Source organism: Globicephala melas, chromosome 1, assembly GCF_963455315.2.
Source record: "Globicephala melas chromosome 1, mGloMel1.2, whole genome shotgun sequence".
NCBI lineage: Eukaryota > Metazoa > Chordata > Mammalia > Artiodactyla > Delphinidae > Globicephala > Globicephala melas.
The window spans coordinates 174,599,947-174,614,372 of NC_083314.1; positions in this window are offsets into that span (position 1 = coordinate 174,599,947).

The following is a 14,426-nucleotide window of genomic DNA, read 5'->3' on the forward strand; positions in this document are numbered from 1 at the left end:
TGTCGCTTTGTAGTATAGTCTGAAGTCAGGGAGCCTGGTTCCTCCGGCTCCATTTTTCATTGTCAAGACTGCTTTGGCTATTCGGGGTCTTCTGTGTTTCCATACAAATTGTGCAATTTTTTGTTCTAGTTCTGTGAAAAATGCCATTGGTAGTTTGATAGGGATTGCACTGAATCTGTAGATTGCTTTGGGTAGTAGAGTCATTTTCACAGTGTTGATTCTTCCAATCCAGGAACATGGTATATCTCTCCATCTATTTGTATCATCTTTAATTTCTTTCATCAGTGTCTGATAATTTTCTGCATACAGGTCTTTTGTCTCCTTAGGTAGGTTTATTCCTAGATATTTTATTCTTTTTGTTGCAATGGTAAATGGGAGTGTTTTCTTGATTTCACTTTCAGATTTTTCATCATTAGTGTATAGGAATGCCAGAGATTTCTGTGCATTAATTTTATACCCTGCTACTTTACCAAATTCATTGATTAGCTCTAGTAGTTTTCTGGTAGCATCTTTAAGATTCTCTATGTATAGTATCATGTCATCTGCAAACAGTGACAGCTTTACTTCTTCTTTTCCAATTTGGATTCCTTTTATTTCCTTTTCTTCTCTGATTGCTGTGGCTAAAACTTCCAAAACTATGTTGAATAAGAGTGGTGAGAGTGGGCAACCTTGTCTTGTTCCTGATCTTAGCGGAAATGCTTTCAGTTTTTCACCATTGAGGATGATGTTGGCTGTGGGTTTGTCATATATGGCCTTTATTATGTTGAGCAAAGTTCCCTCTATGCCTACTTTCTGCAGGGTTTTTATCATAAATGGGTGTTGAATTTTGTCGAAAGCTTTCTCTGCATCTATTGAGATGACCATATGGTTTTTCTCCTTCACTTTGTTAATATGGTTTATCACATTGATTGATTTGTGTATATTGAAGAATCCTTGCATTCCTGGGATAAACCCCACTTGCTCATGGTGTATGATCCTTTTAATGTGCTGTTGGATTCTGTTTGCTAGTATTTTGTTGAGGATTTTTGCATCTATGTTCATCAGTGATATTGGCCTGTAGTTTTCTTTCTTTGCGACATCCTTGTCTGGTTTTGGTATCAGGGTGACGGTGGCCTCGTAGAATGAGTTTGGGAGTGTTCCTCCCTCTGCTATATTTTGGAAGAGTTTGAGAAGGATAGGTACTACCTCTTCTCTAAATGTTTGATAGAATTCGCATCTGGCCCTGGGCTTTTGTTTGTTGGAAGATTTTTAATCACAGTCTCAATTTCAGTGCTTGTTATTGGTCTGTTTATATTTTCTATTTCTTCCTGGTGCAGTCTCTGAAAGTTGTGCTTTTCTAAGAATTTGTCCATTTCTTCCAGGTTGTCCATTTTATTGGCATATAGTTGATTGTAGTAATCTCTCATGATCCTTTGTATTTCTGTAGTGTCAGTTGTTACTTCTCCTTTTTCATTTCTAATTGTATTGATTAGAGTCTTCTCCCTTTTTTTCTTGATGAGTCTGGCTAATGGTTTATCAATTTTGTTTATCTTCTCAAAGAACCAGCTTTTAGTTTTATTGATCTTTGCTATCGTTTCCTTCATTTCTTTTTCATTTATTTCTGATCTGATTTTTATGATTTCTTTCCTTCTGCTAACTTTGAGGGTTTTTTGCTCTTCTTTCTCTAATTGCTTTAGGTGCAAGGTTAGGTTGTTTATTCGAGATGTTTCCTGTTTCTTAAGGTAGGATTGTATTGCTATAAACTTCCCTCTTAGAACTGCTTTTGCTGCATCCCATAGATTTTGGGTCATCGTGTCTCCACTGTCATTTGTTTCTAGGTATTTTTTTTTATTTCCTCTTGATTTCTTCAGTGATCACTTCATTATTAAGTAGTGTATTGTTTAGCCTCCATGTGTTTGTATTTTTTACAGATCTTTTCCTGTAATTGATATCTAGTCTCATAGTGTTGTGGTCGGAAAAGATATTTGATACAATTTCAATTTTCTTAAATTTACCAAGGCTTGATTTGTGACCCAAGATATGATCTATCCTGGAGAATGTTCCATGAGCACTTGAGAAAAATGTGTATTCTATTGTTTTTGGATGGAATGTCCTATAAATGTCAATTAAGTCCATCTTGTTTAATGTATCATTTAAAGCTTGTGTTTCCTTATTTATTTTCATTTTGGATGATCTGTCCATTGGTGAAAGTGGGGTGTTAAAGTCCCCTACTATGAATGTGTTACTGTCGATTACCCCTTTTATGGCTGTTAGTATTTGCCTTATGTATGGAGGTGCTCCTATGTTGGGTGGATAAATATTTACAATTGTTATATCTTCTTCTTGGATTGATCCCTTGATCATTATGTAGTGTCCTTCTTTGTCTCTTCTAATATTCTTTATTTTAAAGTCTATTTTGTCTGATATGAGAATTGCTACTCCAGCTTTCTTTTGGTTTCCATTTGCATGAAATATCTTTTTCCATCCCCTTACTTTCAGTCTGTATGTGTCTCTAGGTCTAAAGTGGGTCTCTTTTAGACAGCAAATATATGGGTCTTGTTTTTGTATCCATTCAGCCAATCTGTGTCTTTTGGTGGAAGTATTTAGTCCATTTACATTTAAGGTAACTATCGATATGTATGTTCCTATTCCCATTTTCTTAATTGTTTTGGGTTTGTTATTATAGGTCTTTTCCTTCTTTTATGTTTCTTGCCTAGAGAAGTTCCTTTAGCAGTTGTTGTAGAGCTGGTTTGGTGGTGCTGAACTCTCTCAGCTTTTGCTTGTCTGTAAAGGTTTTAATTTCTCCATCAAATCTGAAAGAGATCCTTGCTGGGTAGAATAATCTTGGTTGCAGGTTTTTCTCCTTCATAACTTTAAATATGTCCTGCCAGTCCCTTCTGGCTTGCAGAGTTTCTGCTGAAAGATCAGCTGTTAACCTTATGGGGATTCCCTTGTGTGTTATTTGTTGTTTTTCCCTTGCTGCTTTTAATATGTTTTCGTTGTATTTAATTTTTGACAGTTTGATTAATATGTGTCTTGGCGTACTTCTCCTTGGGTTTATCCTGTATGGGACTCTCTGTGCTTCCTGGACTTGATTGACTATTTCCTTTCCCATAATAGGGAAGTTTTCAACTATAATCTCTTCAAATATTTTCTCAGTCCCTTTCTTTTTCTCTTCTTCTTCTGGAACCCCTATAATTCGAATGTTGGTACGTTTAATGTTGTCCCAGTCTCTGAGACTGTCCTCAGTTCTTTTCATTCTTTTTTCTTTATTCTGCTCTGCAGTAGTTATTTCCACTATTTTATCTTCCAGGTCACTTATCCGTTCTTCTGCCTCAGTTATTCTGCTATTGATCACATCTAGAGTATTTTTAATTGCATTTATTGTGTTGTTCATTGTTGTTTGTTTCATCTTTAGTTCTTCTAGGTCCTTGTTAAATGTTTCTTGCATTTTCTCTATTCTATTTCCAAGATTTTGGATCATCTTTACTATCATTATTCTGAATTCTTTTTCAGGTAGACTGCCTATTTCCTCTTCATTTGTTAGGTCTGGTGGGTTTTTATCTTGCTCCTTCATCTGCTGTGTGTTTTTCTGTCTTCTCATTTTGCTTATCTTACTGTGTTTGGGGTCTCCCTTTTGCAGGCTGCAGGTTCTTAGTTCCCATTGTTTTTGGTGTCTGTCCCCAGTGGCTAAGTTTGGTTCAGTGGGTTGTGTAGGCTTCCTGGTGGAGGGGACTAGTGCCTGTGTTTGGTGGATGAGGCTGGATCTTGTCTTTCCGGTGGGCAGGTCCACGTCTGGTGGTGTGTTTTGGGGTGTCTGTGGACTTATTATGATTTTAGGCAGCCTCTCTGCTAATGGGCAGGGTTGTGTTCCTGTCTTGCTAGTTGTTTGGCATAGGATGTCCAGCACTGTAGCTTGCTGGTGTTGACATCGAGATCTCTGGGAGATTTTCGCCTTTTGATATTATGTGGAGCTGGGAAGTCTCTTGTGGACCAGTGTCCTGAAGTTGGCTCTCCCACCTCAGAGGCACAGCATTGACTCCTGGCTGCAGTACCAAGAGCCTTTCATCCACACGGCTCAGAATAAAAGGGAGAAAAAGTATAAAGAAAGAATTAGTAGAAGTAGAAAGAAAGAAAGAAAGGAGGGAGGGAGGGAGGGAGGAAGGAAGGAGGGAGAGAAGGAAGGAAAAAAAGAAAGAAAGAAGATAAAGTAAAATAAAATAAAGTAAGATAAAATATAATAATGGTATTAAAATAAATAATTATTAAGAAAAAAATTAGAAAAAAAACAAAACGGACAGGTAGAACCCTAGGACAAATGGTGGAAGCAAAGCTATACAGACAAAATCTCACACAGAAGCATACACATACACATTCACAAAAAGAGGAAAAGGGGAAAAAATCATAAACCTTGCTCTCAAAGTCCACCTCCTCAATTTGGGATGATTCGTTGTCTATTTATGTATTCCACAGATGCAGGGTACATCAGGTTGATTGTGGAGCTTTAATCCGCTGCTTCTGAGGCTGCTGGGAGAGATTTCCCTTTCTCTTCTTTGTTCTCACAGCTCCCAGGGGCTCAGCTTTGGATTTGGCCCCACCTCTGTGTGTAGGTCGCCAGAGGGCGTCTGTTCTTCGCTCAGACAGGACGACGGGGTTAAAGGAGCTGCTGATTCGGGGGCTCTGGCTCACTCAGGCCGGGGGGAGGGAAGGGCACGGAGTGCGGGGTGAGCCTGCAGCGGCAGAGGCCGGCGTGACGTTGCACCAGCCTGAGGCATGCCGTGCGTTCTCCCGGGGGAGTTGTCCCTGGATCCCAGGACCCTGGCAGTGGCGGGCTGCACAGGCTCCGCGGAAGGGGGGTGTGGATAGTGACCTGTGCTCGCACACAGGCTTCTTGGTGGCGGCAGCAGCAGCCTTAGCGTCTCATGCCCATCTCTGGGGTCCGCGCTTTTAGCCGCGGCTCGCGCCCGTCTCTGGAGCTCCTTTAAGCAGCGCTCTTAATCCCCTCTCCTCGCGCACCAGGAAACAAAGAGGGAAGAAAAAGTCTCTTGCCTCTTCGGCAGGTCCACACTTTTCCCTGGACTCCCTCCTGGCTAGCTGTGGAGCACTAGCCCCTTCAGGCTGTGTTCACGCCGCCAAGCCCGGTCCTCTCTAAAGGAACTTCTTTAATCAAAAAAGAAAGGGCACTAAAGAGTAACAAGAAAACATATGAAAGTGAAAAAAACTCACTGGTAAAAAGGCATATATATAGTAAAGGTAGTGGATTAATCACTTATAAAGCTAGTATAAAGGTTGAAAGGCAAAAGAAGTAAAAACAAATTTAGCTACAATTAGTTAAGGGATATACAAAATAAAAAGATGTAAAATATGGGGCTTCCCTGGTGGCGCAGTGGTTGAGGGTCCACCTGCCGATGCGGCGGACACGGGTTTGTGCCCCGGTCCGGGAGGATTCCACGTGCCGCAGAGCGGCTGGGCCCGTGAGCTATGGCCACTGGGCCTGTGCGTCCGGAGCCTGTGCTCCGCAACAGGAGAGGACGTGGCAGTGAGAGGCCCGTGTACCGAAAAAAAAAAAAAAAAAAAAAAGATGTAAAATATGACATCAAAAACATAAAACATGGGGGGGGGACTAAAAATGTAGAGTTTTAGAATGCATTCAAACATAACTTGCTATCAACTTAAAATAGACTGTTACATATATAGGCTGTTATATGTGAGCCTACATTAACCACAAAGCAAAAACCTATAATAGATACGCCAAAGATGATGAGAAAGGAATCTAAGCATAACACTAAAGAAAGTCAGAAAACCACAAGGGAAGAAAGCAGAAAGGAATAGAGAAGAATTACAAAAGAGTCAGAAAACAATGAAAAAAATGGTAATAAGTACAAACGTATCAATAATTAAACATAAATGGACAAAATTCTCCAATCAAAGGACATAGAGTGGCTGAATGGATAAAACAAACAAACAAACAAAACCAGACCCATCTAAATGTTGCCTACAAGAGACTCACTTCAGATGTAAGGACACACACAGACTGAAAGTGAAGGAATGGAAAAAGGAGTTTCATACAAAGGGAAACCAAAACAAAGCTGGGGTAGCTATACTTATATTGTACAAAACAAACTTTAAAACGAAGACTGTAATAAAAGACAAAGATGGGAACTACCTAGTGATAAAGGAGTCAATATAACCAGAAAGAGAAATTAAGAAAATGATCCCATTTACAACAGCATCAAAAAGAATAAAATACCTAGAAATAAATTTAATGAGGGAGGTAAAAACCTGTACACTGAAAACTGCCAGACATTGGTGAAAGAAATTGAAGAAGACACAGATAAATGGAAAGATATTTCATGCTCATGGGTTGGAAGAATTAATATTGTTAAGCTGTCCATATTATCTAAAGCAATCTAGAGATTTAATTCAATCCCTGTCAAAATTCCAATGGCATTTTTCACAGAAATAGAACAAACAATCCTAAAATTTATATGGAACCATAAAAGACCTTGAATAGCCAAAGCAATCTTGAGAAAGAATAACAAAGATGGAGGCATCATGTGCCCTGATTTCAAACTATATTACAAAGCTACAGTAATCAAAACATTATGGTATGGGTATTAAAACATACATGTAGATCAACAGAACAGAATAGCAAGTCCAGAAATAAACCCATGCATATATGATAAATTAACTTATGACAAAGGAGGCAAGAATATACAATGCAGAAAAGACAGTCTCTTCAATAAATGGTGCTGGAAAAACTGGACAGCCACATGTAAAAGAATGAAATTAGACTACTGTCTTACACTATGCACAAAAATTAACTCAAAATGGATTAAAGACCTGAATGTAAGATCACAAAACTCCCAGAAGGAAGCATAGGCAGTAAATTTCTTGACACTGGTTTTAATTTTGGGGATCTGACTCCAAAAAAAAGAACAACGAAAGCAAAAATAAACAAATGGACTCCATCAAACTAAGAAGCTTCTGCACAGTGAAGGAAACCATCAACAAAATGAAAAGGCAACCTGCTGAATGGAAGAAGATATTTACAAATCATATATCCAATAAGGGACTAATATCCCAAATATATAAAGTATTGAAACAACTCAATAACAAAAAAATACACAATCTGATTTGTAACTGGGTGGAATATCTGAATAGACATTTTCCAAGGAAGGACAACAGGCACATGAAAAGATGCTCAACATCACTAATCATCAGGGAAATGCAAGTCAAAACCACAATGAGATATCACCTCACACCTGTCAGAATCACTATTATTGAAAAGACAAAGTGTTGAGGAGGACTTGGAGAAAAGGGAACCCTCGTGTACTGTTGTTGGGAATGTATACTGATGCAGCCACTATGGAAAACAGTATGGAGGTGTCTCAAAAACTTAAAAATAGAAATACCATATGATCCATCAATTCCACTTCTGGGTATTTACCTCAAAAAAGCAAAAACACTAATTCAAAAAGATATGCACTCATATGTTCGTTGCAGAATTTTTACAATAGCCAAGATATGCTAACAATCTAAGTGCCCATCAATGGATGAATAGCAAAAGGTGTATATGTGTGTGTGTGTGTGTGTGTGTGTGTGTGTGTGTATACAGAATGGAATAGTACCCAGCCATAAAAAAGAATGAAAGTTTGCCATTTGTGCTAACATGGATGGACCTTGAGGATATTATGCTAAGTGAAATAAGTCAGACAAAGAAAAACAAATACTGTATGATTTCATTTATATGTGGAATATTAAAAAAAAAACAAAACGAACAAACAAAATTCATAGATACTGAGAACAGATTGGTGGTTGCCAGAGGGGAGGGCAAAATGGGTGAAGGGGGTCAAGAGGTACAAACTTCCAGTTATAAAATAAATAAGTCATAAGGATGTAACGTACAGCAGGGTGATTATAGTCAATAACACTGTATTGCATATTTGAAAGTTGCTGAGAGTAAATCTTAAAAGTTCTCATCACAAAAAACTTTTTTGTAACTTTGTATGGTGACAGACGGTAACCAGACTTATTGTGGTGATCATTTTGCAATGTATACAAATATTGAATCATGTTTTACACCTGAAATTAATATAATGTTATATGTCAATTATACTTCAATTAAAAAAAACATTATGTAGGTAGGTAGGTAGGTAGATAGAAAAAAATGAATACTTTAAAACTGGGCAGAAGATTTGAACATGTTATCAAAGAAGCTTTATAGATGGTGAGCACACAAAAAGATTCTAAATATCATTATGGAAATGCTAATTAAAACCACAGTGAGATGCTACTACATATATACCAGAACAGCTAAAAAAAAATTTTAAGTACAATACCAACTGCTGACAAGGATATAGAAATTGGAACTCTCATACACTGATGGTGGGAATATAAAAAGGTACCATCAGGAAAATAGCTTGGACGTTGCTTATAAAGTTACACATATACTTGTACCATTCAACCCAGCAATTCTATTCTGAAGAGAAATAAAAATTTAGGTTCACACAAAAGCCTTTACACCAACGTAAAAATCACTTTATACCAATGTAAATCACAAAAACTGGAAACAACCTATACGTTCTTCAACTGGTGAATGGATAAACAAACTGTGGTACCTTCATTCCATGGTATACCACTCAGCAATACATAGAAACTGACTACTGAAACAAACAACAAAGTGGTTGACTTCCAAAATCAGTATCTAAGTGAAGGAAGCCAGACCTACTTAGTGCAAGTTTCCATTTATATGGCATTGTGGAAAAGACAAAACTCTAAGGACAGAGAACAGATCAGCTGTTGCCAAGGGCTGTGTGGGTGGGGGAAGGGCTGACTACACAGGGGACGGGGCAGCGGTGGGGGGAATGGGACCGTGTTATATCTTGATTGCAGTAGCGGTTACATGCCTGTATGCGTCTGTCAAAATTTAGAACTACACACCAAAAAGAGTGACTCTTACTGCACGTAAATTTTTAAAAAGAACACTTGGGGAACTATGGGTGAAATTTGAATACGGGTTATATTTTCAATGTTAAAGTTCCTGCATTTGACCACTATATTGTGGTTTTGAAAGAGAATACTCTTGATTTTAAGGAGATACATGAAGAGGTACTCACAGGTAGAATGTCATGCAATTTACTTTCAAGTAGGTAGGGAGGGAAAAGCATGTATATATAGAAAAAGTCTCAAAGCAAATGTGGTCAAAAGATAATAACTACTGAATATGGGTGAAGGGTGCATTTTGAGGTGCACTGAACTATTCTTACACCTCTAAGTATGAACAGTTCTTAAAAGGTTTTAGAAAAAGAAAGGATGGGTGGAGAGAAATTGGCAATGGTGAGTATAGTATAGTAACTCATTTTGATGAGTTCTAAATACTGTAAAAGGCAGTAAAGAAATATAACAATAGATGTGGAGAGATATGGGACCCCAGGAGGTTCGGGGTTTTTTTAAGATAAGAAATAATAGGCTAAGGGTTTGTGCGGATGGGAATAATCCAGTGGAGGAAAAAGTTGAATAAATTAGAAGCACAGTTAAATCCAGACTCTGTACTATTAAACCTTTGCCTACGTCTCCACCGCGCCTTTCACCTTCTCTCCCAGATCACGGGTCTCCAGCCCCTCTGACCTTTTCCTGTTCCTTCTGTCCCTAGACCGGAGCCTGCTCCTCTCTCCCCTGAGGCCTTGCATGTGCTTTCCCTCCTGTCTGAAATACCTGTCCCAGCTCTTCTGGAAACCATCATTCCAGTCTCAGCTCAAGGGTCACCCTATCAGAGAAGCCTTCCCTGGACCACCTACTCTGCTCCCAGGCAATACCACATGAGCTACTTTTATTATTTTCACAGCCCTTACCCCAACACATGATCACGTTGTGTGTTTTCTGGCTTGTTATCTATCTCCCTCTCAGCACCACCAGAATCTAGACTCCAAGGCGGACAAGTTTTTGTCTTTTGCTTCCATATTCCCATCACATAACTGGCATATTTTTGTTAAATCAATTTGTGTTGAATGAATCAATTTCTTAGAATACACTGGTTTGCTGGCAGCACGATGGTTCCATATGGACGCCACTCCCATGTCCCTCAAACAATAGTTTCTTCTGCAGACTTCTGGTTGCTTCCCTGCTCAAAATGCTTTAACAGCTCCCATGGCCAGCAAGATGAAGTCTGAACTCATCGTGACCTGAAAAGGAACCCAGCTCCGGCCCCTGGCTGGCCTCACCTTTCCCTCTCCCCTCCATGCACCTGAAGCTACAGCCGGGCTGCCATAGGTGCTGTTGGAGAAATGGGCCCTTCCTGCATCTCTTCTCTGCCTGAAATTCCCTTCCACCACACCTCTCCAGTCTTTAAGATCCAAATCTTCACTCCTGAAGGCTTCTAACACCAGACAGCTTCCACATGGGAGCTCATGCCTCCACAGACCCACAACACAGAACCCTGAGTGCTCACTACGTGCCAGGCACTAGGCCAGGTGCTTTCCGTATATTATCTCATTTAACCAGCACAACCCAGTGACAAGGGCACAGGACTATAGTACTATCTCTGGTTTATGGATGGAGCAGTTAAAGTTTAGAGAAGTGAAGGAATCGACTCCAAGACACCCAGGCTACAGGGCAATCGGGATTCAAATCCACGCCTGTGGGTTTCCAGAGCTCAAGCTCAAAACCACCACCGTGATTAACCATGCAGCCTCAGGTTAATCAATTCTCTAAGCCTTAGCTTTCAGATGAGAAAAACTCCCTTTCATGGATGCTCAAAGGACTAACAATATCATTTAAAGGAAACAGCGTGCAGAACCTTAACACGTTAGCTCTTGTCAGTCTGTGGAGCCCCTTACTGCAGTCTGCCCCTGTTAATTGTCTACCTGGGGTCTTCTCTTGCTTCTGGGGCCATCACTCCCCGCTAGGGTCTGCAAAGGTTTTGGACACATGGGGTATTTGAGGGTTTGTCCATCACGGCTCCATCTGGGGCCCCTGTGAATTGCTCTGTGGTTTGAAACATTTTGCAAGAAGCTCTCCACTTGGCACTTTTATCTACGTTCTCAGTGAATCTTAAACAACCTTAGGAGGTTAGGGGTAAGGTTAGTGCCGGGAGGTGGGCACCATCATCCCGGTGTTCATCCGGTTTAGGGGTATCGGGACTCCACTGCTTCTGGAGAACACTCAGTGTACTTCCCATGACCCAGGCACCCTGCCGGCCACTTCTGTCCTCATTTCACGAGCACAGCCACTCTGTGAGGGAGTACTACTGCTGGCCTCGGTTTTATATCTAAGGAAACGGAGCCACAGAAAACTTACCCTGGTTCCCACAGCTTCTGAGGGGCTGGATTAGGATTTGAACCCAGAGTCTCTCACTCCAGAGCCTGTGCCTCTCACTAGGCAGCCACTTTGCTTCTCATTCTATGGCTGCAGTGGTCGGCACAGCACAAAGACATCTGCATCCCAGTCCCAGAACCTGTGAATGTGCTAGGATACGTGGCAAAGGGGAATTAAGGTTGCAGGTGGAGTTAAGGTTACTAATCACCTGACCTTGGGTTAGGGAGAGTAGCCTGGATTCCCCAGGTGAGCCCAATGAAACCACAGGGGCCCTTTGGATGGGGCCAAGAGCAGCAGAAGGTCAGAGTCAGAGAAGGGTGTGAAGATGCAACAGCACTGCTGGCTTTGAAGATGGAGGAAGGGGCCACGAGCCAAGGAATGCAGGCGGCCTCTAGAAGCTGGAAAAGGCAAAGAAGTGGATCCTCCTCAGAGCCTCCAAAGGAACACAGCCCTGACGGCACCCTGATGTTAGCCCAGTGAGACCCATTTTGTGCTCTGACCTCCAGAGTATAAGATACTAAACCTGTGTTACTTTAAGCATGAAGTTTGTGGTCATTTGTTACAGCGGCAGCCACAGGAAACGCAAACAGATGTCAAAGCAGCTCCCATTTCTTTCCTGCTCAAAGCTGGGCAGGCCATCGGGGCTCTGTGGTAGGGTCCGAAGGCAAAGCCCCACCCTGAACACCCTCTCCTGGCCCCCTGTGGGTAGATCCCATCTGAGGCCCTCTCAGGCTTTGCCTGGCTACAGGTAAAACCAGACATTTTATCCCAACACCAGACATGTCCCAGCTTCCCTGCAGATCAGGATCGAAGCTGGGAGGACAGAAGCCAGGGACCCAACACAACAGCCCTCATGGGCTCCAAAGTCCCCTCCCTGGGGGCGAGGAGCTGGTGGGGCCCCACCTGCCAGAGGCAGAGGGGCTGAAAATCATTACAAGTAGTCTAAGGACAAAGGTGGAATTGATCCTTCCAAGGAGCAACTGGGTCCAAGGAGAGTCTTTACTGAGAAAGGGGTGGGGGGCAGAATAGAGAGAGAGAGACATCAAATTTGCAAGAGGGAAAGACAGGCTTTTAATTACTCCTTTCCTTAACCTCACTGTGCCTTGAGGTATTTTAACATTACTCTCCCTGGCAGGAAGGATTGATTGTCTCTTGGCATTCAGAAACCCTGATTAATGTAAAACTAACCAGTGGTTCTGAACTCTGGGGAATTAATCACTTAAATGTGGGAATTAACCAATAAACAGTTCAAACATGCAATAAACCAAGCCATTAAAAATTAATCGCTCTACATCCCAGCCGTGTAAACAGGGCTAATAAGAGCCTGGCAGCTTAGAGTGAGGAGGAAAAGGAGGCAGTAGGGGAAGCAATGCCTTTAACCAGCTGCCCCCGAGGACCAAAGTGGACACACCAATGTCCAGGCCACATATCACAGACCATTGGGGCAGGTGACAACTGGTTCCTGGGACCTTTCACCCTGGCCCTAGGACAAGGGCAGGCAGACAAGAAAGAGAAAGGAAGCCCTCCCCAGGCTGTTAGAAGAACGTGGCAGGGTTAGAGCTACAACCTGTGACAAATATTTACTGAGCACCTACTATGTGCCAGGCATTGTGCTGGGCTCTGCAGATACAGGCAGACCTCGTTTTATTGTGCTTCGCAGATACTGCATTGTTCTACAAACTGAAGGTCTGTGGCAGCCCTGTGTCAACCGAGTCCACTGGTGACATTTTGCCAACAGCGTTTGCTCACTTCGTGTCTCCGTGTCACATTTTGATAATTCTCGTATTATTTCAAACGTTTTCATTATTATTATATTTGTTAGGGTGATCTGTGATCAGTGATCTTTGATGTTACTATTGCAAAAAGATTATGACTCACTAAAGGCTCAGATGACGGTTAGCATTTTTTCAAAAAAAGTATTTTTTAATTAAGGTACGTACATTGGCTTTTTAGACATAACATTATTGCACACTTAATTGACTACAGTATAGTGTAAACATAACTTTTGTATGCACTGGTAAACCAAAAAATTTGTGTGACTCACTTTATTGTAATATTCGTTTTATTGCTGGGGTCTGGAACCAAACCCGCACTATCTCTGAGGTCTGCCTGTACAGCTGTGATTAAGGAGACAGTGGAGCTGTCACTGTATGTGTGTCTGTGTGTTTTACAAAGTGAACATATTTGTTTTATAAAACACTGGCTATAAAGGAAAATAAAGCAAGGGATGAGGGTACACATTATGGCGGAAGAAAATTCTTACTTCAGACAGGGTGATCAGAAAAGGCCTCTCTGAAAAGATGCCATTTGCCTGAGACCCAAAAGACGTGAAGGCGCAAAGCATCCCAGATATCCGGGAAAGGCCCTGAGGTGCGAGTTACCCAGGGGCTGGAAAGGAGTGACCCAGAGGTGTGGGTCTGGGGAGACAGCTGTGGGGAGTGCAGTGTGCAGATCATCTAGGGCCTTGCCAGGAAACCGTAAAGACTCCGGCTTCTGCCCCTGGGGTTTCCTGAGCGGAGATGAGAGATGATAGGAGAATCACGCTGGCTGTGGGGGTGAGGATGCATGATGGGACAAAGGCAGGAACAGGAGGACCAGTCAGGAGGCAGCTGCAACCATCAGGGGTAGCCATCTGCTGCCTCCCCTGTGTCCATGTCCCCCTCCCAGTCAACAGCACCCAGCTCTTGCTTTGGACCTGCCCTTCCCCCCCATTTCCACCTGTGGCTTGGATGGGGTTCACTCAACTGTCAGCTCAGAGGTGCATCCCAGCAGGTTTAGTCCAATGGGCTTATCCCAACACTTAGACCATGTGTGAACTGATTGAAGCCAGTGAGATAAGGAGACATCAACTCAGGGATGCTGAGAAAGAATGCTTTTTCTTCTTATCACAGGAGTCCCCCACCCCCACCTCGAAGAACTCTCTTCTCTTGTTTAGCATGTGGCTGTCAGGTCTGAAATGGCCATGGCCCTTGCTGTGACACACCCTGAGGATGAAGCAGACCCCTGGAGAAGGGCAGAGTCAAGAATGTCACGGAGAAACAGGACCAGGGTGCAACACCATGAACTTCTGGATCAAACTGTTCCTGAAGCCAGCTACCTCTGGGGTTTTCAGTTCTTTCAGTCGATCAGTT